This window comes from Loxodonta africana, chromosome 3, assembly GCF_030014295.1.
Source record: "Loxodonta africana isolate mLoxAfr1 chromosome 3, mLoxAfr1.hap2, whole genome shotgun sequence".
NCBI classification, from domain to species: Eukaryota; Metazoa; Chordata; class Mammalia; order Proboscidea; family Elephantidae; genus Loxodonta; species Loxodonta africana.
Genome location: NC_087344.1, coordinates 34,388,191 through 34,414,472, shown reverse-complemented (window position 1 = coordinate 34,414,472; position 26,282 = coordinate 34,388,191). Strand labels below are relative to the sequence as shown.

The following is a 26,282-nucleotide window of genomic DNA, read 5'->3' as shown; positions in this document are numbered from 1 at the left end:
GGATAGACAGCAAGTTGGCTTCACGGACAGAGTCCCACTTCAAAGGAACATCCCAGAGTGTAAGTGTGTTTCCCTCAATGGGACAATGGCAAAAGAAAGGCCCACAGGGCTGTATCTCCTGTCTCCGGAGGCTGGGAAGAGGATGGGGACCCAGCCTTCACACTGGGGGGACCAACCTACGGACACCCCACGAGGGTCAGAGACCTGCAGACTGAGGTGGGCACGGGAGGGTGGGTTCTCTGCACTCTATACTCAACAGTGAAGGGAAGACACTAACCCAGGTTTGTACACCTGACCACGGGGCTTTAGGCACCTGTGCTCAGTTCCAGGGTCAGGATGCCCGCGCTGCCCAGGGCCAGAGTTCACTCCTGGGCACAGGCACCATGCATGGGGGACACCCAGGTAACACTGTCTTGTCCCCTTCAGGGAAGAGCAGTGTCCTCATTCCCACTCATCTGGGGGCACATTTAACCCTGTGATTGCCAGTAAGGTAAACTCTGGGTGGGGCTGAGCCTGGCACGGCACCACGCCCCTGCCCTGTACCTGCAGCGCACACACATCTTGATTTAAAGAAGAAAGAAAAGAAGAAAAAGCGCTGAGTCAGTTTTTGATCCCGTGACATCACTGGGCTCCACATGACCCTTCCCAGGATTCCATCTGAGAGACAAAGCACTTTCCAGAAAACCAGTCTAAACCGGTTCCAGACAACAAGCTGAAGTGCTGTTAACCCTCACTGAGACGGGATGACAGCAGTTTCTGTCTCAGATGCTGCGGGCATTCCACAACAGGTTCTTAAAGGGGCCATTGCTGGTGGGGCACCCGGAAAACAGGGCCGCAAAGTGAGGGTCCAAAGGACTGTGGGAGAGTTTGCAGAGGGACAGAACAGAGTGAACTGCTAGGGCCACAGAAGACCCCCACAGGAGAATAGCTGCCCAAAGACCAGGTGCATGCAGATAAGTCTGCATGAAGGATGGGGTGTGGAGCTGCGCGAGGGCCACCTGTCACAGGGATGCACTAATGCCATCTGGGAGCAGGCGCCACAGGAAGCCCTGGTTTTGTCTGAGTATGCAAGCAGGTCACTCGCCTCACTGCCTTGGGGGCCTATCCCAGGGTGACAAGGGGCCACATCACTGCATGGGACACTGTTCTGAGCCAAGTCAGAAGCAGGCAATAGCACAGGCCCTGCTGATACGTGTATTCATAGACTCATGCTCCAGGGACTGAGGGAGGGCAGCCCAGTCTGAGGGCGCTGGGCCTGCGAGGGCTCCAATGGGTACCTTAAGGGCTCTAAGCACATGGCCCACCCACAAGCCAACCCACACACATTTGCATGGCTGTAGGGAGGCAGCCCTGACATAAGCCAGGCACACAAACTTGATGGAGACACACACCAGCCAGAATTTGGATGGCTCAGATTCTGCGGGGTATGGTCTTCACTGCCCGAGCCCCTCATGGGACCCAGGCCTGGACCACCCTTGGCCTCCTGTCAGCCCCAAGCATGGAGGAGCTGACCAGCTTCCTTGGCCCAAAGAGGAAGGGATGCTCCAAGGTCCCTCTCAGCAGTCTCGTCTATAGTTCCTGTCCCCTCTCCAACATCATTCACTACAAACCATGACTAACTTGATTCTGGTTTTTGATGTTCATCTGCCCAGTGAGACCGCAGAGCCAAGACCAGGGCTGGTGGAGAGCCAGCACTGGAGTTTTCAGGTTAGGGATGGTGGACACTGCCTCAAGTGCTGGTCACCTGCCTACCTGCCCACCCTGTGAACGGCTTATAGTTCAGCAAGTTGGGAGAATCCATTTCATGGCCAATGTTAACTGTCGGTGACTCAGTCCCAGGCCCTGGTTGCATGCAGGAGTCTGGGCAGAAGAGGAGGGAAGAGCAGTAGCACCCCATTCCCCTTACTCTGCCTCTGCTCTGTCAGGGATACTCCACCCACTCCACCCCATTTAGCTTCCAGCCTCACACACCCTTAGCTTTGGTAAAGTTCTGTGATGCCCATCCAAATCCCAGGTCCTTCATAAGGCCCCCCATACTGCTCCTGCACACATGGAGAGCCCACAGTAAACGTGTTCCACACTCACCAGGCTAGGCCTTGCTGTGCTGCCTCTGACACCCTACAAGGGTTCAGGCTCCCTGCAGCCCTCACTGTGCCCAGATGTGGTGGTGGGCCCTGGCCTGTGGTCTCCATCCAGCTCTCCAACAGAGGGGACCAAGAGGCTGTGAGCGAGTGCCACCATGGCACAGACAATGTCAGGGAGTTTATGAGCAGAGACTTGGAGCTCTGCCAGCCCCAGGGTACAGGCTGATGGCCGCCTCCAGCTCCTGTCTGCCCACTCCTGGGGGCCTGCACCCCCCATGATGGACAAGCACAGCTGGTCATGGTGGAACCATGTCGGGGAACAGCCCTGGGAGGCAGCCCCCAACCCGGCCCCATGGGCCCTCCACAGCAATGTGCTGTTGCAATGCACGGTTGCCAGGCACCACATGAGGCCTATATTTGCCTCAATCCCCGTGGTGACACAGCACATGGGTCCTAGAAAGGGCAGCGCTGACAGCGGGAGGGTTCATCCTCCTCATGGCAGGAAGATCAGGGGACCCATCCCAAGGGGCTGGAGGCCATGGCAATGGCAGGCATGAGCAGGAACCAGGGGGCAGAGCAGGGTGGGAGTAGAGAAGGAACCAGAGGGTAAGCAGGGAGCAGAGCAGGGCTCAGAGTGCAGAGCAAGGCCCAGGGGGTAAGCGGGGCGGCAGACAGGCTGTCAGGGAAAACCAGCCTCAAAGACTGAAGTGTGACAAGTAGCTTCTGCAGGAAGTGATGAGGTTATGCACTCAAAGCCTTCATAAAAAGCTGAGTGTTGTGGGCTCAGGGACAATCTTGTCAGGAACCACCACCTCGAGACCCCTGCCTGGGCACTACAGGCACAGGGAAAGTTCTCACTGCACTGCACCCGTTTTAGAGAGATGAGGGCACCAAAGCCACCAAGGGCCGAGAGACTATTAAGTAGGAGCAGGGTGCCAGGCACACTCAGGTCTGCCCTCCGCTTCTTTCTCTCCAAGCACCCTGACTCGGCCCCTGCCCACACAGCCAAAACCAGTGGCTCCGGGAAGGGCCCCAAAGAGGCCCGGGACAGCCAACACAGAGGCCACTGGCTGGAGGGAACACCCAGAAGGACGGGCTCCACCCCAGTCCCTGGAAGCTGACAGCCACAGGCTTTGGATAGGATGCAAACACCAATGACACCCACCAAAGTGGCCGTGTTTTAGTAAAATACACTGCCCAGCTGTTAAGAGCTTCAACCAGACATAAGTCCCAAGACAACTGTGAGAAAGGCACTATGCTGGGGCAGGAGTCCGGATTTTAAACAGGGCCCACTGGGCCCAGGACAGGCGCATGGATGTCTCTTGATAATTAAAAAAAAAGATTAATAAATGATGGCAGTCACAGAGCCTGCCCCTGAGATGTGTTTGCCAATATTATTTACACGACAACGACTGGTGAACACTAACTAGCACCAAGGCTATTAAGGGAGCTCCTGTCTCAGAGAGGAGAATCAGGCTCCAACGAACAGGTTAGGTCACTTAGCGAAAGTGGCAAAGCTGATATTCTCAAGAATGGACCCAAGGCCACTTCTCAGCCACGGTCTTGCCCAACAATGGCCCGCTGAGCTCCTGCTGGTGCTGGGATGATTCTAGGGAGCCAGTGAAAGCCCAGAGGTATGAGTGGGTGCCTTCAGGGCGTCAGAGGAGGGGGGTAGTAAGGGACAGGGGAGGATGAAGAGCAGTCAGGAGGGTCCTGCATCATAGGCTCAGGCCAGGAGAGAAGCAGAGCACCAGGGCAGAATGGAAATTCGGACCTGTGAGGCTCCGGCCACCGCAACAGAGAGTGTCTGTTTTTTTTGCCTGAACAACTGGGAAGATGGACTTGACCTGAAATGCGATGGGGAGAGGACAAAGCTGGGGAGAAGTGCTGAGCCCAACATGATCCCACATGGGGATGCGGAGGAGGCACCCAGCACCCCTGCTGTAAGCGAGAAAGGCCTGTGGGCCCTGGTGCTGGAGTTGGACCCGCCTGCTCTAATGATGTTTCTTCAATGGGCGGAGCTTCTCCACTTCCTCAGTCTCTGTGAGGATGAGGATGTTCCTATCTCTGGAAGCTTCTGTAACCCCAGCTGCTACCAGAAGAGCTTTCTAAACCCAAGCCCAGTCTGATTACACTGTCATTGCCTCAAGCCTGTCCACAGCACCCTGTGGTCTGCCCAGAACCCGGCCCTCTGCCTTGGGGACACTGCCTCTGTGCTCCTTGCTCAGCCTGAACACACCATGCCTCTTGAATTTGCACCCACTACCCTGTAAGCACCTGCTCCCGAGGTAAGGACAGCGCAGTCTGAGTGGACAGCAGTGGGGGAAGGGGTGGTGCCATAAACACACTACTCCCACTGTGCACCCAGCTCTGTGGCTCACTGGGGTGTGGGTTGGAGGAATGGCCGGAAGCCTGGCCAGCTGGACCTGATTCCCAGGACTCTGTGAGGGCTTTGTGCCCAGCATGGGGGTCAGAGAGACCAGCGTGGCAGCCCTTGGAGACAGGCGGGGAATGAAGAGCTAGCACGGTTTTACGCAAATAACGTGTACATTTTAAGTTTTTTGCCAACCACACAACCCATCCCCTGGCACACTATTTTTATAAGTGCACCATGCTAATTTCCAGGAGTTATATTACGGGTACGTTACATGCAAAAAAAAAAAAAAAAAAAGGTACATGTTCCAGCACCTGCAGGCCCTGCCCAGTGGGCACACAGCCCCCTCATCCATGCCAGAACCTCAATCAGCTCCGCAACCTTCCTCCCGACACACCGAGGAAGGACAAGGCAGCAGAACTCGGTACCCACAGCGTCTGTCCCAAAAGCAACTCACAGTACAGATGCTTGCTTTCCTCTAAGCTTTAAACCATGCTATTTAATTTGGGACAGAGAGAACTGATCAAACAATCAGCCATCACAGCAAGACACTAGAGAGGATAGGAATGTGATGCAGAGCAGTGATGGAGCTCAGTCAAGCCACGTATTAACCGCTGGGCCTGGGAGGCTGAGGTGCTCTGTGCCTCAGTTCCCCCATAAAACATGCCACATACCCGCAAACGCACTATATGAAGAGACACTGAGTGAAGTTAGGATAACTAAAGAGAGAACACCAAGCCACAAAATAGTACAATACCAATCAAAGGACTTAAAAATGCTTATATATATTCTAGGAGCCCCTGGGTGCTGCAAATGGTGAAAGTACTCAGCTGCTAACTAAAAGGCTGGAGATTCAAGTCTACCCAGAGGTGCCTCAGAAAAAAGGCCTGGTGATCTACTTCCAAAAATCAGCCCATGGAAAGGCTATGAATCACAATGGTCCAATCCACAACCGATGATGGAGATGGCACAGGACCAGGCAGTTTTTCATTCCAGTGTGCATGAGGTCACCATCGGGGGTGACTAGAAAGCAACTAATAATATACAAACTACAGGGGGGAAAAAAGGAAGAAATTTCCCCTAAAATCCATAGTAGTCATCTCTGAAGGATGGATTACAAGAAACTTTCACTTTCTGAATTGCACGTTTCTGTACTGTTTATTTTTTTAAAAATGACCACAGATTAGTCTTCTACTCAAAGAAAACAAAGATGAAAAACAAAGGTAGATGAAATAGAAGCTGATCTACCAGAAATAGAATTAAACGAATGAACAAGTCACAGACAGGGAGCGCAGCAGTGGTTCTAGCTGCTGGTCTCATGCAGCCAGGCCAGTAAGGAGGAAGGAGAAGAAAAAGGAGAGGAGGAGGAAGAAGAAGGGGGAGGTTCCTCTCTGACACGTATGCCAGGAACAGGAGAGGATCAGCAGACTTTGGAGCGGCTCAGGAAGGGACACCTTCACTGTCACACATCTGCACAGCTTAAACCCACTGTGTCACAAACTCCTCCTGCCCATCCCTCTGGGCTATCAGCTTCCCAAGTGGCCATCAGGCTGCAGCATCAGCCCCTTCTGGTCCTGAGGTAGAGAAGTGTCACACACATGACTGCCTGGCTGGTGCCCACCACACACCCTCCAGGAGCACTGGCCTCTCTGTTCTGTGCTGAGCCCTCAACAGCAGAAACCTCTCTCTCATCTTCCTTTCCAGTGCCGACAAACAGTACGGGCTCAGCAAGTACTGCTGCATTCAACCACCAACTCTGAAAACAAGCTTCCTGAAGCGTGTGATTCCCAATGAGGCAAAGGCTTTTGTAAGAACGCCCTCTTTCCTACTTACAGGAAAGCCCGTGTATATGGGTTGACCCCACAGACAGAGGCACAACCAGAAGTCTGGAACCAGCCAAGGGATGAGCATGGGTTAACCTCTGAGCAAGGGGAGGGCTCAGACTTTAAGGAGTGGGCTGCAGTGAGTCCCGTGGAACCTCCACACTCACCCACACACACCACCAAGAAGTTCTGGGCCAAGCAGCCATCTGTGGGCTCCCCAGCTTCAAAGGCCCCAGATTAGGGACACGAGCAAGAGTCTTTGCACCTAGTGGTCTAGGGCGGAGCATGTCAGTATGTACTGGAGGGTAACGTTGGCATGTACTGGTATATACTGGCACATACCAGCACGTAACACTGGAGTATATCAGCATGTACCAGTGTGTAACACTGGCATGTACTGCCGTGTACCAAACTGTCAGCATGTACTGGTATATAATGTCGGCATGTAACATCAGCATGTACTGATACACATGTGACCCACCATGTACACACCCACACATACCTCCCACAGGCTGAGGGTGGTGTGTCCTCTCATGACTGCACAACCATCCTTGGGATGGCACACGTGACTCTATTTCAGAGAGGGACGAGGTCTCAGTGGGCTAAGGGCCAAGCTGGTCCCGAGCTGCTGCTCCACCAAGCCGCTCTGACGAGCTCCCTCTGCACCACATCGTGTGTCCAGAAAGGTTCTTGTGAGTTGTTTTTAGTGTTTGCTTTCACACAGGTGACAGGTACCATTCACGTACATGAGCAAGACACAGCCGCCCCCAAACCTTGCCAGGTATGAGGGAAAGTGAGAGCCCACCCTGAGCACTCAAGGCCCTCTGTGTCCTGCTCGAACTGTTCCTGATATACCAACAGTATGGGAATGAATCCGCTTTTTCAAAACGTGTTACAGCAGAACTGACTGCATAGACATTTCAAAAAGGGGGCATCTAGGGGAGGCCTGGAGGCACAGTGGTTAACAGCCTGGCTGCTAACCCAAAGGTCAGTAGTTTGTAGTCACCAGCCACTCCTTGGAAACCCTATGGAGCAAGTTCTACTCTGTCCTATAGCATCACTATGAGTCGGAATCGACTCGGCAGCAATGGGCTTGGTTCTTTTCTTTTTCCAGGGGTGCAGAGGAAGACTCTAGAAATGCTTGTTTGAGAGCTGGGTCCAGGGGTGGAACTTGGGCTTGCAGAAACAGAAGATAGAGGAACAAACGGAAGCAGAAAAGAAGGGGCAGAAATATACCAGATGTATCAAAACTCATCCCCCAGAAAAACATTAAACTTTAAGAACTACTTTTGAATGGAACTAAATCAGGTTGTTAAGAAGGAAAGCCTGGAAGGAGGCCTGTCACTCCTCATAGGGCCCAGCCACAAGCCCTGGGGCTCACCCCTCAGTATCTGGGGCCCCAAGACGGCTCACCTAGCACCCTGGCCAGCCCATGAGTGAGGAAGGGCTTGACCTTTAGCAGGGTCCTCAAGGACAGAAGGAGAGGCCAGAGAGCTGTGGACCAGGCAGACACCATGCTCAGAAGACAGAGAGGATCTGATGGAGTCCTGCGGGTCAGGGCCCTATGCTGCACTTTGCTCCAAGCCTCTGCGGCACAGCTCTGTCAGTGCACCCTGTGGCTCTCTTGAACTCTGGGATGGACACAGGGGAGGCTCAGGCACATAGAGAAGCTTGTTCAGATGCCAGCAGCAAAGGGAGGTGGAGAAGGATATGGGCCTTACAGCTGCCTGTCACTATCCCGATATGGCCGGGCACGCACGCTGAGCCCAGCACTATGTGCGGATCTCAGGACCCCTGCCCAGGTGGGATTCAAGCAGCCCATTAGGTGGGTCTGGTCAGCACCACCAGGCCATGGCAGGGGGTAGGGATGGGGGATAGTTTAGAGAGCAAGAGTGCCAGTACTGCTGTCTGATTTGCTCAAGGACTTTTAAATGCCATTTCCCAAATGATGCTTTTTTGGGTATGGTCAACAAAATTACGCCCAAGAGCAAACTGCCATGGAAACTGTGGCACAGTCAAGTAGTGGCCGTCAACGTTTTTAAGATAAAAACTTGAGGATTTTAAATTTCTCAATGCACATCACATCTAAAAGCTATGCAAAAAGGAGCCACCACTAAGACATCCCGTTTTGACACTTCACACGGGAACAAAGTCCTTTTTGGTACCCAGAGCTATGTTCAGGAAATAAGGGGGCCACTACCCCCTCAAAGCACATGCTGAAGGACTCCAACTCTCCATTGGGGCCAAGATGCTCAACCGCTACCAGACAGGCAGGGCCAGGTCTGGGACATCCACCACACCCGCACTTCGACCTCCGTGCTACAGTCACCTGGAAGAGAAAGCTTAAGAAGTGTGTTAGAACTTGGGAAAGTACATCCCACTGAGATGTAGTACAGGGATCTGTTTTCACTTTCCTTAGGCATGGTCTAGAAACCTCTGCAAACAGAAGGCATACTCCAACTCTGTGGGCAGGCCATTCTCACCTCTACAGGGGGATCCCCCACCCGCACAGGGCCCTGTCCTCCGGGGCTCCTGAAGCACGCCCCAGCACCCCAGCACTAGGAAGCCTGTCCTTCACCCCCAGTCAGAGACCCAAGGCCTCATACCAGACCAGGGAAGAGTGATCTGCCCAAGTGCACGTGAACGGGGAGATGGGTGGTGAGCAAGTGTCTTTAGAGCCATCACCAGTTTTCCCATGGCTCACAGTGGAGATGAGGAGCCACCTTGCTTCTCCATCTCAGGTGGGCTCACACCATCACTTGCCGCCTGACCCCCAGCCCTGGAGGTAACGCTGCTGTGCACAGAGCAGCAGAGGTGACTGGGGGGACAGAGACTTGGAGGAGCATTAAGATCCCACAGACGAAGGGTAATCAGGGGTCTCCCTGGCAGACTGTGACCTGCTGCATCTAACCGGCTGCAGTCTCCTTCCAACATAAGGGGATCAGCCTCTATGCCCCAAGCTGGCTCCTGGGCTTCAAGCCCCAAGGCGTACAAAGGGTTATGTCTACCGCGTGGCTGCCATGGACCCTCCCTAAACTCATCCCTTGTGGTGCAGTAAGTTCCTTTATGTGGCCTTTTGCCTTGGTTCTCTGGAAAAAAAGCTTGAGAGATTTTCCCCTAAACCCTGAAGAGCTACCTTTGCCCTAGTTTTCTACCCCAGAGGATTTGTTACTTTTGTCCAGGTTGACTACATTTCCTGGGCAAGCTGTAAACAACTTGAGGTTTGATACTTTTTGTCAGGCCCTGGGCTGCAGCCTGCCCTATGACTGGTCTATTTTATGTACCTTGCAGGGTTTGGGCAATATAATTATGCAAATGAAGTGACTATCACCTACTACGCAAATGAAGTGACTATGGCCTACCAAGCGGGAATTAGTTCATGGGCCTGGTGGGAGTCCAATTCCTTGAAACCATCTAGGAGTTTGCTTCTATATGTAGACTACTCCAAAGAGGTTTGCAGAGAAAAAAGGCAAACAGGAGAAAAGGCAAAAGAGCAAGGCAAAACAGCCAAGAAGGGAGAAGCAGAGACAGGAGGTGAGGAAACTCCTTGAAGAGCTGTAACATGGGTAAGGAAGCACGCAGGCAAAGTCTGGAAGGCTCCCCCAAAGAGGAGAGCACATCCCTCCCTCCTGTCTTCAGTGCAGGACAGCTCTCCCAGCTCCTCAGCTCTGCAGGCCTCCTCTCGGCCCCCCTCAGAACAGGCCTCCTCTCAGCCCCCTCAGGACAATGAGAGGCCTGGAATGGGCCCTGCAGCAGAGTCTACCACAACAGGCCCAGAAGGGACTGTGCAGCAGAGTCGGTGGTGTCAAAAGAAACCTGCTGCTAGGAATGCAGCTAAGGAAAAAAAACCCAAACCCACTGCCATGGAGTTGATTCCAACTCACAGCTAAGTGAGCTGAATAAAACTGTTGCACTGGCTATGAGCTGAGTCAGTCAGCAGTCAGAGGCCAATGGAAGGAGGCCTGTCCTGAGGGCCCTAAAGGAGGCCTGTCCTTAGGGGGCTGAGAGGCTTCCTTAATAAACCACTTAAGTATGGTCTATGAGTTCTTTGTGGCCAGTGCAGTGAATTGTCGAACTCAGAAGAAAAGCAAGAGTGCTGCAGGGAGGTCAGCTGGTGTCATACTTGGTAAAAAGGTGGGAGAGTGCGGGTACGTCTGCCCTCCACCTTGGGCTGATTTTGATTCTCATTATCCCCCCTGAAGTTAGACAGGTTCTAATGTTACTACTACCATCTCACACCACTCCTTAGGCCTCAGCACCTCCTGTTCTCTCTGCCTAGGAAGCTCCCCTGAGGCTCCAGACCCTCCTACTCTCTCACACAAGCAAAAGGAAAAGGGAAATATGTCCCCTCCCGCCACCCCTCAGGGAGTCTCTTTCCCCTTTCCTGCTCACAGCACTGACACTTTCCACATTTAATCATCTATCCGTGTGTCCTGTCCGAGAAAGGGACACCTTTACCACTCCATCCCCACTGGGCCCAGGTCTGGCACAGAGGAGGCAGGGTGATGTATGTTTGTTAGACAGATGAGAAAAAACACTTCAAAATCTTGTAGATTAAATAACCCAAAACATCTTCAATGTCAATAGAGAAGATAACAATCAAAAACAAACAGAAAACCTCATGCCAAGAGCCACAAACCCCTAAGAGGCAACAGCAGATATGCCCTACCCCAGGTGCCCAGAATCAGGTCCTCACGGTAAGACCCCAAACACCAAAGGACCATCGGCCCCGGGCCACCCGCCACATGCACCAACCAGTGGGTGCTCACAGTGACCTTGCCCCGACAATGACAAACGTCATCCATGTCTGGGAGGCTTGCCTGCAACCAGAGTCAGAAAGGCCATCCAGGGAACTCATATGAGCAGGCTCCGGCCATGATGCCTCTATACCCCAGGTAAGAATGCCTGCACGACTTTCAGGAAAGCCTGCTTTCCTGTAAGTCACACGCCTTTCATGGGCAGTGTATACCTGCGGTGGATAAGGCACTAGCAGAGCAGACCAAGATATACAGAGTGGGTGGACTCACATGTGTCACACATGGATACTTCACACACTTCAAACTGGGAAGGGGTGGTGGACACACCAGGAGCAGCCCCCAACCTAGTTCATCCATAACCACCCAGGGCCTCTCGACTCCCAGGACAAGGATGCACCACCTGCCCAAGGGGGCCCTACCTGCCTTGTGTGGAGAACACCCAGAACATCACTGTACTGGACTGATGGAGATCCTACAACAGAAAGTGCACACTCTGGTATACTTAAAACCCTTCAAGAAGCAACAGTCATGAGCATCTTTCCCTGTGTGATACCCTGAGCATCTGAAAACATCTGGGGTCATAATGGCTTACAAAGCATTGTTTCCTGGTCAGTCACTTCAAGATTTCCAGATTCCTGCACCAAGTAAACCTCCAGATTCCTGCACCAGGGAGGCAAGGGCCCTGGGGAGGGTCAAAATGACCTCTGGGGTCTCTTTCCCACCCCAAGGTGCCATCTGGTTACTGGTGATGCTGTGGTTGCGCCATCCCTCCTGGCCTTGGACAACAGGGACAAAGCTCCATCTGCCCAGCCACCGTCTGTCCGGCATCCACCATTCACCCATTTTTCAAGTTCTTGCTGCCCAAGCCATGTATTTAGAGTCAGGCCTAGGCAGAGGCAAAGAGCACCAGCTGCCCTGCCATCCTGTCGCCACAGGTGCAGGGCTCAGTCAGTCACTCTGGGCTAGAGGCACTACAGACCTTCTCTAGAATTAAGTCCCCAAATTTTAGATGCCAATGTCCAGAGCAATCCTGCTTACAACCAAGCCTAGGCCCACCCTCTCTGTTCACTGCCCACCCCCCAGTCCCTCCTGGCATTGGAACGTGACTTTAATGGCTGACAGACTAAAAGCAGCCAGGTAGACCAAATAAGTACCCACTGGGCGTTAACATCTATATGGTCACTAGGAGTCGGAATCGACTTTACAGCAGTGGGTTTGGGTTTTGGATGAGTGGCTATCATCATATACCCTGGGTGGTGCAAATGGTAAAATGTTCAACTATTAGCCAAAAGGTTGGCAGTTCAAACCCACCCAGAGGCATCTTGGAAGAAAGGCCTGGTAATCTGTTTCCAAAAGTTCACAGCCTTGCAAACCCTATGGAGCCATTCAACTCTGATACACATGGCTCACCATGAGTAGGAGTCTATTCAACAGCAACTAACAACAAGAACAATGGCGTTCATCATATTTGTTAAGTCTAACCATGCCGCAAATTGGAGTGAAGAGAAAGCCCAGAACTCCCCATCATCATGCCTTGTGGGGCCACATTTTTACAGGGCAGTTCTTCCACCACAAACACGTTACACTAAAAGCTGTGACCCGTTTCATGGCTAAGTAATATTCCATTGTATGGATGTATGACTCTTCTTAGCCCCCTCAGTGTACCATCAGGAGACACAGCACCTCTGCATGTACGGTACTGTGGGCTCTGGAGACAGGAGGGCCACGGGGAACTGAAGCCATACTCTCCCACCTCCTGGCCAAGTGATTCTGGAAGAGCTGGGTAAGACCCTTCTGTGTTTCCAGGAGTAGGAAGCCGACCTCGTGGATCTAGGGGAGGGCCTATGATCTCACATGTGTAGAGCACACAGCATTGTTCCCTCCCACGGGAGAACTGTATCCAAGCCCCCATTTCTCGTCCTTCCGTTTCTCGTAATGCCTAATGTTCCCAGACTCTAGTGACAGCACGCTGGAACCACCACCAGATAATGTACACCATTTAACAGACAGTCCTTGAGCATCTCAAAGACATGGGCCCAAAATCTGAGTTACCTGTTCAAAAACCACTGGGAATAGAGATACTGGAACTTCATACACTGCTGATGGGAATGAAAAACGGTATAGCCACTATGGAAACAGCCTGGCAATTCCTCAAACCATTCAACAGAGAGTTACCATATGACCCAGAATCCCACTCCTAGGTATATACCCAAGAGAAATGAAGATGCATGTCCACACAGAAATGTGTACACAAATGTTCAAGCAGCACTATTCAAATAGCCAAAAGGTGGAAACCACCTAAGTGTCCATCCATAGGTGAATGGATAAACACAATGTGGTCCATCCAAACAATGGAATATTACTCAGCCATAAAAAGGAACGAAGCACAGATGCATGCTACAATGTGGATGAACCTCAAAGACATGTTCAGTGAAAGAAGTCAGACACAAAAGACCACGTATCACTTGATTCCATTTACATGCAATGTCCAGAAGAGGCAAATCCACAGACATAGAAAGCAGATTAGTGACTGCTAGCGATTGGGGGAAGGGATGAGGAACGACTGCTAATAGGTATGGGGTCCCTTGCAGGGTGGTGAGGATGTTCTCAAATTAGTTAGAGGTGATGACTGCACAACTCTTGAATATACAAAATACCAATGAATTGTACACTTTAAATGGATGGCTTATGGTATTCAAATTATATCTCAATTAAAAAAGTACTTAAAGACTGAGAAAGTGTGTTTTCATTAAAAGGATGCTCTGGAAATGTTTTTTGGATACCAGGATTCCTTGACCAACCAAAGACCAGCCCATATTTTCTTCTCAGAGGCAGACAGGCTAGATCTCCCAAACCTGACCCAATATGGTAGTGTCTTGCCCTCAGCTTGGCCCTTAGGGCTGTGGGCATATCTGGGAGCAGCTGACTCCTACACCACACAGCTGGCGAGATTCACGCTCAGACAGGGATGAAGCACCCTGCATAAAGGCCCCCGATCGCACATGAAGCCCCCCCCACCAAGTTGCCTGTCAGCTACATCCAAGTTTACTGCTCTGCAAAACAAAGTAGCTGAGCTAGGAGGTTCCAAGCTGCCCTCAAGTTCTTCTCCAGGTTCTGCATTCTTCTCTAGTCAGGGCCCTGATCCTAACCTATAAAGTCCCTGCAGGGTGAGTTCTGTGGCCCTCCTGTCCCCGTTCCCAACTGCAGATGAAGGAAAATGTCTAACAGTTGGGTCAACATTAGGAAATCCTGGAAATGCCTGGGGCAAAGGCTACCAGGCGGATGTGGTCTCTTGTCCCTGACTGCTGACAGCTTGTTGCCCAACGCCTCAGGACAGGCTACCCGGAGTGGCTCAGCCCCTTGGTCCTACACTTGTCTCCTGACCCCTCAGGACAGATTACCTGGCATGGCTCGGCCCCTCAGCCCTGTGCATGTCCAGCAGTGACCACTAGGGATTGGTGGGTAAGAATGTAGCATCCCTAGAGGGCTCATGGTCCCCAAGGTGAGGCAGGGCTCCCCGCAGACATAGTGTGCGACCCTGCACCCCCTGTATCCCCTCTATGAGACACCATCGGCCTCTGAGGAGCTGACTGAGCCTGCGCTCAGACACGGCCTGCTCACCTGGCTCCTGGCGCAGGGACACTGGTCCTACAAGTTGGCCATGGCGGCAGCTGTGTCCGTAGGCAACCACATCAACGTGCTCACCAGCCTAAATGGGGGACAAAGAAAGACACCCTGAGTTTCCAAGGAAGGTCTCTGGGACATGCCAGCACTTGTGACTGTATCTAGCCCCTGGGATCACAAAAGTAGCCTCTGCAGTTTCAACCAGGGCCATCCTCATGTGGGAGAGCAGGAAAATGGACTTCTATCAACCTGAGACACGTCACATAGCACCAACCAATATGCACCAACAACAGAGGCACGAAGGCGGTAACAGCCACATCTAAAATGAAGTTATAGTAGTCTGGGGTAGAATCCTCACCTGCCATGTGGGAGACCCCTGATTTGTGGTATGTGCTGGGGTCAGGGTCGGCTCAGACCCTGGTTTGTGGTATAAGTCAGTCTGGTCATCCGTCCCTGGTTTGTAGTGTCAGGGCCAGGGTTAGGGCTGGCTCCTGGTTTGTAGTGTCGGGGTCAGGGTTGGCCTGGGCCCCAGTTTGTGGAATCTGGGTCAGTCTCCAATTTGTGGGCTCAGGTGTTCAGGGCTCTAAGTGCAAAAGCTGAACCCAGTGATTGGCCAGATCCAAGACATTCCAGCAACTGTTCAGCTCTGAGCCACTTAAATAAAAAAAAAAAGCAGGACAGAAATGCCAAGCACTGTCACCATCACCAATGGTGTCATCCTCCTTACCCACATGACTCTCAGGAGCCTGCTCTGATTTGAAGCCTTTATTTTTAAACTGGTTCACATACAATTCACAGCTCAGGGACGGTGAGAAACTCTCAGGAGAACTTGTAAAAGTAAGGGAGAACGTGCAATAGCCAGTGGCACTTTTGCAAAAAGGCCTCTGGGCTCCAAGGGCAGCCCCAACTGGGCTGTAGGCAAGGCAGGCTCCTGAGGAAGGCCCTTTCTCTGCTGTCCGTGGCCTCATTTGGGCTGGGAACCCCATGGACCATATCTTCATGCTCACTCCTCCCACGACGAGGCCTCTCTCTTCCAAAGTCCCCTGTGCTTCCCCAGCGCTTGCTATGCTACAGGAGGTCGACAAAAACTAGCCATATGTCTACACACAAGGAGTCCCTGGATGGCAAAAGGTTAAGTGCTCAACTACTAGCTGAAAGGCTGGCAGTTTGAATCCATTCAGAAGCACCACAGGAGAGAGGACTGGCGATCAGCTTCTAAAAGGTCACAGCCTTGAAAACCCTATGGAACAGTTCTACTCGAGCACACAAGGGGTTGCGTGAGTTGAAAACAACTCAGTGGCAACTAATAACATGTTCACACACTAGCAGAAGCTTAAAAATTGAGGCTTAAAAAAACTCATCTATGTTAGCATAAAAAATGGGAAACACCTAAATTTAATAAATATGTGCAAGACCCATAAACTAAAACCACAATAAAGCATTGTGAGGTAAACTAAAGAAAACCTAAATAAGTAGAGATATCTTGCTCATTGGTCAGGGAGAGGTCAGTTCTCCCCCCTTACGGATTCAATGCAATCCCACTGAAAAATTTCCATCAGGCTTTCTTACAGAAATTGACAAGTGATTCTAAAATTCATATGGAAATGCAAAGAACTCAAGAGTAGCGAGCACAACTCTTCCAAAGGAAAACGCATCCAGAGGAGGGTCCCACCTGGTTTCAGAACCGGCCAGGAAGCAATACCACGTATGTGGACAGCTACTTTCCACCACAAAGTCCCCCATGCCCTTTCTTTCTACAGGAGGTCCTGAGGCACAAGGGCCATGCCCCCTGAGGGCTGAGGGCAATTCTTCTCAGAGGGGAGGCACTTAACTACAGGTAGTCCCTGGGTTAAGACGGGTTCCATTGTAAATGGGTTCTGATGTAAGTCAAATACCTTTTCTTCTTTTCAGTTTTCATCATTATTGCCTTTTATTATCAGTATCCTTATAAATCCAATCTTTGGATGTTAAAAACATTACACATAAACCTAAGACATGATGATATCAGCAAATTAGGCACTGCAACATCATATGTAGCACATATTACTAACGATAAGATGTACCAAAAAAAAAAAAGACAGTTTTAAGTGCAGTTCGTCACGACTCGAATATGTCGTAAATTAAGTCAAGGACTACCTGTACCTGTGCGTCACAGTACGCCCAGTACAATTCTCACACCCACCGTGGCCTCCCCAGCGCCCCCCCCCCAAAAACCGAACCCACTGCCATCAAGTCGATTCCGACTCATAGCGACCCCTATAGGTCCCCAGCCCAGTGCATGGCAAACTGATCCTTCCAGGGCCCAGACGAAAATCTGGAGCTGCCCACTGACTCCTCTCCTCTGCTGGCCCACACCCAGCCCATGGGGCAACGCTTCCAATCTGCCATCAAATACGTCCAAATCCACGTGTCTCATCCCCTGCCAGCCACACAATCCCCCTTGGGAGACTCACACACAGGCCTTTCTACTCTGAAGGTTCATGGCCCTCCAACGGCTCACCCACTGAGGAAAAAGCTTTCTTCTCACTGCCTCAGAGGCCTCCGCCCTGCACAACCTCACCTCCACATCCACCTCTGACCTCTGGGCCCTGCTCCAATTACATGGTCTCCTGCCACTCCCCAACGTAACAGCACCCCCACCACAGAGCCTTTCTATTTCTTAACCAAAGTCTCAGATACTGTGTCATTTCAACAATCCATTCCACACTTGGCATCTCAAATTGAAAAGGATCTTTAAAAACATAATTACCAAGTCACTGTCACACTTAAAAAGCTAACAATAATCCTTAGTATCAACTAACACCCAGTCTATAACCAATACCAAACTAATGCCCAGTCTGTAATCGATACTACTGCCCAATACATATTGGATATCAATAAATGCCCAGGGCATGTTCAATATTAATATCTAGTCCATAATCAACTAATGCTCAACGCATATTCAACGTTCACGGACGATCTCAGAAGGGTCTTTTTACATGTCTGTCCTAATACCATAACTGATGCAGCTGCTGCCCCTGCCTCACCCACCCTCTGATGCCTGGCCATTCCCCAATATTGGCCCCTGGAGCACGGATGCGCCATGCTCATGTGTACAACGGACCAGCCCCCTCTCCCCGTGCACTTCCTCTCTCATAGCACTTACTGCCTTTCCACGGGTCACCAGCCACTCACATACTTTCTCACTCGACAATAAGGCAAACTCCACAAGGACAGCAGTGCCAGTTTTATCTCAAGCACCTAGAATACCATCTGTCCCACAGCCGGGGTCCGATAAATACTTATTGAACGGAAAAGTGGGATGTGAAGGCAGACGGCTGGACCTGAGGCCCCACGGCAGCACCTCCTCCGATAGCATCTTGAGCAACTCTCTGAAATGCGCTGTGATCCGCATCCACAGCTATCACTGGGGCGTCTGCCATCCACCCGCACTGGCTGATCCAGCGAGCTTTTACTGTTTTCATTTCCAACCCATCGATTGAAAGCAGTATCAAGTAACCCTTAAGTACACAATTACCAAATCAAGAGAGACTCTTGCGCTCCCTGGATAAATCATTATGGTTTGGCTTTGACCCTGCACCTGTGTCCTTGATTTAAACACACACACACACACACACACACACACACACAATCGACCCCACCACCACCCATACACTACCATTCCCCAATCAAATCCCAATCTTAGAGGAGATCACACAAGGTAACCATGGTGATTCATGTGAAATCAAGGCACCTTGCTTTGGGCAACAGAAGCCCTTTGTTGCGCTTCATCCCCTCAAGAGCTCAGGCATGCAGGGTCAGCTTCCATCTAACACAGGTAGAGGCCCGGCCAGATGCCAGCCACCCCTCTGGGAGCTGCGGTCCCTTGGGACCCTGGGTGACAGTACCATCGGTAGCACAGGCTGGCATCCGGGGCCAGGCATTCATCTGCACCTGGAGGGGACCCAAGGGGCTGCATGTCTCCCCAAGGCCCCTTTCTCCCTGAAATGCTGTGCTCTCAAACCCTCCAATGCACCTTGCACCCAAGCCTTTCCCACCTCAAGTCCAAACCAGTCCTGGGCACTTCAGGCCCAAACACATGAGACAGAACCAATGACACTGGACAGGATTACCCACCCTCTCTAGGTCTACCACGTCTGCTATTCCACAAGACACGTGTGCCCATACAAGCCACCTAGGCCTTTTGCCAGCAGCCCTTACTGCTGCTCTGCCATGCAGTCAGGGGGTGAGGACCGCCTCAGTCTTCCCAGGAGAAACTGAGGCCCTGTAACACGGAGCGTCTCCGGGAAGCCAAATGTCAAAACCATCCTAGCATTCTCCAGTTGATCGGGGAAGGGTTAACCTGGGCAAGAGTCAGCCTTCTTGGCGAGTTGGAGCATCATTTCCTGGACAGGACCTTGCCCACTTGTGCAGCACTGCCCACTGTGGGCTGCAGGACCCAAATGCTGGCTACCTGGCCCCTGTGGGTGTTCTGAGCACAAGGAGTAACTGACAGGGACAGAGATGACATCTGACCCACACAGGCCTGCCTGGATAGGGAAGTCGAGGAGTCACACCAAGAGGCCCCCTGGCTCCATGCTGGCCTGGGAGACAACAAGCTACCTACCCATCTCTCCCTGGGGGGCTATGGCCCCGTTAAGCAGCCTGTCTCCACAGAGGTGGAGAAGAGCATGACTCGGCACACCTGAGGCAGAAGAACAGCCCAGCCAAGGGTAAGACCAGCACAGCTAGTCCCTGGCAACCAGGCTGGAAGGCTGCAATCCTGGTCCCTCACTCAGGCAAGGCGCGCCAGGGTAATGGCCAGCCGTGACCTTGAGGTCTCGCGTCTGCCCAGCCTGTCCTGCACCCAGGCTCCCATCCACCCCAAGTCCCGTAACTACGACCTGAGGGACAGTTGGGCCATCCCCGCACTGACCAATCTACTGTCCCCAATGCCTGCCATGTGTTCCCTGTGTCACAGGAACAGAGGGCACCTCCTCCCTTCCATCCCAGTGTCACAGGAACAGAGGGCACCACCTCCCATCCATGGCCTGCCTGCTCTCCCCGTAACCCTGTGACCTCACCTGGCAAGCATGCACATGCATGTGCACACAGTTATACACATGTTCTCACGCACTCACACTTGCACTCACATGCACTCACACTTGAGCACATACACTTATGCACACACCCATGCAGAGACCCACACTCATGCTTACACACGTGTTCACTCACACATGCACTCACATGCATACCCACACACTCACTTGCACTCATGCACATTAAGATACGTGCACACCTGCACTCACTTACCTGTACTCAACATTTACACCCACACCCTCACACTCACATGCATTCACGCGCTTGCATCGACCGTAGCACACACATGCTCATGCACACACACACACACACACACAGAGTCTGTCTTTCTCTCACACCACGCTCTCAGATCCAACCGCACTGGCCCCATTCCCTCTGACCCGTGCACCTATCCTCTCCACCCTGGGGCCTTTGCAAGTGCTGGTCCCATTGCCTGGAGAGCCCATCCCCCCCCCCTTTCCTCTCCTCAAGCTCACAGGACTGTTGCTCAAGCAGCCCTCTCCACCCAGCCTTCCTGCCCGCCTACCATCACTGGGCACGGCTGAGACTGGACACACGATGTAAAGTATCCCTAGGTTCTCTGCCCTGAATACTGTGGCACAAGAGAAAGGGCCCCTCCTGCCATCTCCTCACCCCACCCCAACCAGACTGAGGAGGAAATGGTGAGCGACTTCCTCTTGGGCTATAAATACCTGACCACCAAGTCCCACGGTGGACTCAAGGCAAAGCCCAGCCATGTAAGCGCAAACCATCCCTTACATCAGAGCAGCAAATCATACTGTGAAAACAGCTACATACATAAGGCTGTGCAGCCATGTGCCATCACAATCCCTAGAGAACGCTGTCCCAGAGTGGATGCCCCCGAAATGGCCGGGCTTCACGGCATCCTGGCTCCAGAGAGAGGCGCTCATGGAGCTGCCCCAGCCACAGATGCCTTCAGCCCCTTAGGCCCTACTTCTCACCCGCTGAGGTCCTAGAAGTGTGAACTCACTGAAGCCCCTCCCTTCTTAACGTCACCATAAAAACCCAGGTAAGGCCATTCCAATAGGCTCGGCCTTTCAGGTCTCAATTCTATACCACATCCCTCCTTTCTTCTGCCTTCGAGGCACCTGATCCTTCACGCCACCAAATCATCCTAATGTCCAAAAGCATCCTGTGAACAGGCCGCATCTGCCCAGCTCAACTTCCGACGGTCCAGCCAGTGGATGGGGTCACACCCAGCAGCCCGCCCCCACCCTCCTCAGGTGTCCCCAGAGTGCAAGACCACTCAAGGGCCAGCAGCTCTTACACTGAGGAATCTCAGACAGCATCAGCTAGCTCTTACTCTTACTAATGTTCTTCTCCAAATTACTCCACTCTGCATCTTAGTGGTTGTTTTACCACCCCATCCTCATCCCCAGCGGTCCACACAGCAGCTTAAAATTACACTCAAACACTATGTTTAAGATGACCAGAAATCACACGTCTACATCCAGATGATCTGGGACTTTAAAAAGTGCCTGAGTGTACTGTTTCGGGTGCTCACTACCCCGGACAGGACTGACCTGCAGCCTCAGCTGAACGGGGCCAGGGGACCCTCAGCCGCTCCTGGACCTAGGCTCCCTGAGCCCCCTGGAGGTCTCAGCATGCCTGAGAGTGACCCCACACAGCTAGAGGAAGTGCACATCCTAAAGAAAACGTCAGAAAAGCAAAGGACACGACTCCCTGTGACTGGCTTCTCCCTGACAACCGGCTACCCCGGACAGGACTGACCTGCAGCCTCAGCTGAATGTGGCCAGGGGACCCTCAGCCGCTCCTGGACCCAGGCTCCCTGAGCCCCTTGGAGGTCTCAGCATACCTGAGAGTGACCCCACACAGCTAGAGGAAGTGCACATCCTAAAGAAAACGTCAGAAAAGCAAAGGACACGACTCCCTGTGACTGGCTTCTCCCTGACAACCGGCTACCCTGGACAGGACTGACCTGCAGCCTCAGCTGAACGTGGCCAGGGGACCCTCAGCCGCTCCTGGACCCAGGCTCCCTGAGCCCCCTGGAGGTCTCAGCATGCCTGAGAGTGACCCCACACAGCTAGAGGAAGTGCATCAGGCCCCCTCCTCGGCACTGAAGACATCCCGGAACCTCTGGGCACCAATGCTTCTAGATGATGTTACAATAAGCCTTCTAGAACCACACGTCATCTTAACCCTGTGGAGACACAGTGTATACAGAACAAAGCCTGTGGCCCTGGTACACACACTGTACCCAAGCACAACCTAGAACCCTGACCTGTCCTGGTTTCCACCATCACTCAGCCTTCCCCCTCCCAAACAATCATACAAGAAGGGTGCTGGGACACTTCGCTTTAGAAAACAGGCACAGCATCCTGACTGTCACAACTCTGATGGACTAACATGGGCCTGCCTCACCCCACTTCTTGGGACCAGACCCAGCCTTGTCCGCACTTCCGAAGCTCTGCTTTCCCGCAGGACACTCCGTCCTAACCTCACCTTGGCCACGGACCAGGCCACTCAGGTCAGAGGCCAAACCAGAACCAAACCAAACCCAGTGCCGTCGAGTCAATTCCGACCCATAGTGACCCTATAGGACAGAGTAGAACTGGCCCAGAGTTTCCAAGGAGCGCCTGGTGGATTCGAACTGCTGGCCCTTCGGTCAGCAGCCGTAGCACTTAACCACTACGCCACCAGGGTTTCCCAGGGTAGGGGCCAGGGAGTGTTTATTGTGGACAACGAGGATGACATTCATTGTGGGCACAAATGTCCCCTTTGAGTGGTCACCGCAGCCATCATGCCAACCCAAACATATTCCTGAACCACCTGGGCTGGGTGTCACACTGTCCGAAACACAATCCCTGAAGCACCTGGGCTGGGTATCACACCATCCCAACCCAATCCCTAAACCATCTGGACTGAGTATCCCAAACCCAATTGCTGGAGCACCTGGGCTGGGTATCACACTATTTCAAACACAACCCTGAACCAACTGGGTTGGGTGTCACACCATCCCAAACACATCCCTGAACCACCTGGGCTGAGTATCCCAAACACAATTCCTAGAGCACCTGGGCTAGGTGTCACACTGTTCCAGACACAACCCTGAACCAACTGGGCTGGTGTCACATTGTCCCAACACATCCCTGAACCACCCGGCTAGGTCCTAGGATACTTAAGAGCCCTCTGGCAGGAGGCGAAGGCGGGCTGACGAGCTTGCCTACCAGTGAGTGCCTCTGGGAGAAACACCAGCTCCACCCTCAGTGTCTGAGCAGCCCCTGGGCCTGCAACGAATCAATGAATTCACATGCCTCGCAATGAGAGGCCGGTCTGGGATTGGCAGTACAGGTGGCATCTGTAAGACTGGAGCAACTGGTCACGTGTGATGGCTCACACACAACAGTTCACACCCAACAGCATCTTGGATGAGACATAAGCACGAGCCACCAAGCTGCCCGGGCTCAGAGCACATTTCTGTGCAGGTCGGTTTCAAATGGTCAGATCACTCAGAGACCCCCAACACCACTGGTACCTGAGAGGAAGGGGTGCAAAATGACTACTGGGGTCCCCCTCGAGTTTGGCTAGGACAAGTGGGCATTTCCTTTGCAAACAGGCATGCGTCCTGCGTGACAGGTGACCTCAAACATGCAGTCTCCCTGGGATAACTTGAACCAACTCTAGAAAACAAGCCAGGGATAGCACCAAGGAATTGGGCAGGGGCCAGAGAGGCGGCAGCTGCCTACAGCAACCAGTCAAGCATCTGGAAAGACATGCCTCGTGACAGCAAGACACACAAGGGGAGGTACTGGCACAGCCAGTCTCACCCACCAACCATCCAGGTGGCCTCGACTTCGCAGTGACAGGAGTCTACTCTCCACCAGGTGTGTCAGCCTCAGGGAACCTGGTGGGCTTTTCACATCAAATAATAAAACCCAGTCCTTCTGCTCTTGTGGCAAGTTTTCTGAGTTTGTTTAGTCCTAAATCTCGGACCAAGAGAAAAACTCCCAATCAGAAGAAGCTTCCTCACCTGCTGCTAGAGACACCAGGCATGGCTGTCCCACCCCAGGAAGAGGTCCAACCAGGAAGGAGGCCCTTTACTCTTCTAGTGCTTCTGCAAGGAGTATTTGTGCCATAGAGGCAGGCCTCTTGGGGTCCCACTCTCAACACTGCTGGCCCTGCTTACTCTGATGTGACTCTCAGACGTCAGGCAGAATTCTACAGGAGGCACAAATGTGGCCACTTGACCCTGGCAGGTTCTTGAGTCTCCCTTTACGGAAGGCAGAGGTCACTGTGACAGCACAGTGCCCATGTCCAATGTGGACCAGGATTTCTTTCTTCCACGTGCACACACACTTGCACCAGGCACACGTGCACTCACACTTATACACGCACACACGTGCTCACCATGCCACATGCACGCACAATCGGTTCCAAGTACCCCTGCACAACTTATGCTTCTTCTGGTTCCTCTCCACGCTTACACCCACTCAGAAATGAGGCTACCTCAGCCTGCAGTCAGACATCATCCCACCCATCCCTGGCCCTGCATGCCCCTCCGACACTCCCTGTGCCTCGGTTTCTATGCCGCGGGGCTGCCAGGAGCTGTCATGATACACAGCACACTGGCACCCAGCAGGGCTGAGGCTCCACCACACGCACCTCCCAGGCACGTTCCCAGGAAAAGCAAAGGACCAAAACTGTGACACCTGAAGCCCGAGGGTCGATTCAGACCAGGGACCAGGTCGCAAGGTCACTGACAACTGCCCTGGCCTCGCCCAGCAACATGTGCAGCCTCTGGCTGTGCTTGTGAGGAGAGTAGAGGCTGATCCAGAAAACAATGCTCTAGGAGTGGGCAGTCCCCATGCGGCCCCACCTAGTCACCCCCAGGAGCCATTCAAGCCCCAAGCCCCAGCCCAGCGCCACCAGCTGCCCATCAGTGAGGGTAGCCTGGGCTGGAATGAGCTGGAGGGGAAGGGCACAGGGGCTCAGCATGCACTGTTCATTCGCTAACTACGCACAGCCTGGGCCAGTCTCGCAGGGACCCTCAGGGCCAGTCTCACCTCCACCTCCCCTAAGAGGCCCACCCCAGAGACCCCTCTCCTACCACAGCCTGAGGCTGCCCCCCTCTGCATCTGGCCACCTGTCACAGACCCAGACCCTGTCCGTAGGACACAGTGATGCACTGCTAGAGAGGGCCCCGCTGTCCCCAAGCCCAGGCCTTCCTGGGTGAGCTCATCAGGCTGGTCTTCCTGGACAAAGTTACTGCTGGGCACAGAGTACAAATGCTATAGAAAAACCCACTTGTGAACGCTGTAGGACAGAGAGAACTATTTTTAATATGCTGAAAGAAGATTTTGTTACTAAGGGAAGACAAAGAGAAGTATAACAGTGGCTAACGCTTACTGAATTCTCTGTCCCTGCCAGCCTTGTGCCAAGCACTTGACATACCTAATTTCATTTAATTCTCCAAACTGCCCAGGTACCTGCTATTACTGCCAAACCTCACACGAGGCACCTCCATTACTACACACACACCTCATACGAGATACCTCCATTACCACCCATACCTTACACAAAGCACCACCATTACTACCCGCACCTCACACGAGGTATCTCCATTACTACCCACGCCTTACACAAGGTACCTGCCATTACTACCTATACCTCACACGAGGTACCTCCATTACCACCCATACCTTACACAAGGTACCACCATTACTACCCGCACCTCACACGAGGTATCTCCATTACTACCCACGCCTTACACAAGGTACCTGCCATTACTACCTATACCTCACACGAGGTACCTCCATTACCACCCATACCTTACACGAGGTACCAGCATTACTACCGGCACCTCACACAAAGTACCTCCATTACTACCCACACCTCACATGAAGTGCCGCCATTACTACCCACACCTCACACCAGGTACCTGTTCCTGTTGTCACTATCCCCTTTACACGAGATACTTCCGTTACTACTCACACTTCACATAACATACTACCATTACCACTCATGTTTCACAGATGAGAAAACAGGCTTACCCATGGCTACATGGTTAATGAGAGATCAGATGAGACTCAAGCCCTGGTGAGCCAGTCTCCTAGGCCCAGTCAAACCTGAACCACTGACCAGCAAAGGAGTGACTCCAAGACCACCCTAGGGCTGGATCCATCTCATGACTCAGGGAAAACTTCCAGAACAAAAACACAGAAATCAATACAGATGGTGAGTACACCTCTATTGAACTGATGGAGCCTCCAAGAGGAATGAACACCATCGCACACACCACATATGCAATTGTTCAATGGCTCAGTGTGTCTCGTCTTTTCTAAAAGACACTGACCTGCCTCTGTTGACCAAGTACTTGTTTCTGAGCCCCTATGGCCAGTTTGGAAACCCTGATGGCGTAGTAGTTAAGAGTTCGGCTGCTAACCAAAAGGTCAGCAGTTCGAATCCACCAGAAGCTCCCTGGAAATCCTATTTGGCAGTTCTACAGTTAGACTCGATTCGACAGCAACGGGTTCGGGTTTTTTTTTTTTTTCTTTTTTGT

At 52.5% G+C, this 26,282-nt stretch overlaps 1 protein-coding gene across 10 annotated transcripts in view; it reads right to left on the bottom strand.

The window, feature by feature from the left end:
• The window catches only part of GATAD2A (GATA zinc finger domain containing 2A), an 82,745-nt gene that overhangs the window by 29,686 nt on the left and 26,777 nt on the right, over window positions 1-26,282 (bottom strand). For 8 of the 10 annotated variants that reach the window (XM_064281031.1, XM_064281024.1, XM_064281032.1 and 5 more), the window contains one exon: window positions 14,660-14,747. The exons of the other annotated variants lie outside the window; for them this stretch is intronic. The gene's annotated coding sequence lies outside the window, so the exon portion shown is untranslated. The remainder of the gene's footprint in view (window positions 1-14,659; window positions 14,748-26,282) is intronic. 10 annotated transcript variants of the gene reach the window in all.